The sequence below is a fragment of the Curcuma longa genome, chromosome 2 (assembly GCF_044706935.1).
Source record: "Curcuma longa cultivar G26 ecotype Majalengka, Jawa Barat chromosome 2, ITB_CL_G26_1.1, whole genome shotgun sequence".
Lineage (NCBI taxonomy): Eukaryota > Viridiplantae > Streptophyta > Magnoliopsida > Zingiberales > Zingiberaceae > Curcuma > Curcuma longa.
This window is the reverse complement of record NC_133862.1, coordinates 356,399-357,416: the sequence shown is the minus strand read 5'-3', so window position 1 is coordinate 357,416 and position 1,018 is coordinate 356,399.

Here is a 1,018-nt window from a genome sequence, read left to right as displayed (position 1 = left end):
GCTTTTTCTTATAAGCAGATTTAGAAAAATATTAATTTTTCAATTTTAATAAACCACTACTTCATTTAGTGTCTATAATATAACTATTACTTCTATATCAGATTAAAATTTTTTGATGTTTAAACCCGGGCAGTTATAGATTCAATGTCACATTCACTAAAAATTTATGATACATGTATAAGGTGTACTCTTCTATAAAAAATAGAATCTGTCATCTCAGCAGTTTTACATGATCGGTCTCACGATTATCTTTGAAGAGATAAATTGAGAAACTACAGTTGATCACAACGGAGAAGGGTATTGTTCGACTTCACCGAGATTCGAACTCTTTCCCTCTTCTGCAATTTTATTCCATCGTAACTAACTCAGTTATGTCCCGGAGAATATATATAAGATGTACTCAATGTGTACAATTCTAGTTATCAAGGTCTTCGATAATGGTCAATGATCATTTATTTAAGTATTGATTGTTTGAATCTATGCATTTTTAAAATTAATCTTATTTATTATTTCTAAAATAATTGATTATTATGAGATAAATTTATTATATCAAATAAAGATTGAATAATTAATGAAATTAAAATAATAATTTTTTAATTATAATTATTATAATTTAATTTTTTATAAATAATTATAAAATTAATTATGTAAAACCGTTTAACCGACTAATTTTACTTTTTATTTCGATATGGTAAAAAAAATTAAATATCCGAATAATAAAAAAATGGAAAGATTTGGCCAACTGCTTTTGTCGAGGCACGAAGACGGCACGGCAAAAAGAGGGAGAGAGAGAGAGAGTGAGAGAGAGAGAGATGAGGCGAGATTGCGAGAAGATCTTCCTCGTGATACCTCTCGATTCCCCCTACGCATGTACACCAACACCACCACCACCCACCACCCACCACCCATCCACCATGTAGAGAGCAGCATATATAGAGCAAGAGCAACAGCCAAGAGAAGAAGGAGAGAGAGAGAGAGAGAGAGAGAGAGAGAGAGACAGTCTACGATAAAGGCCGCG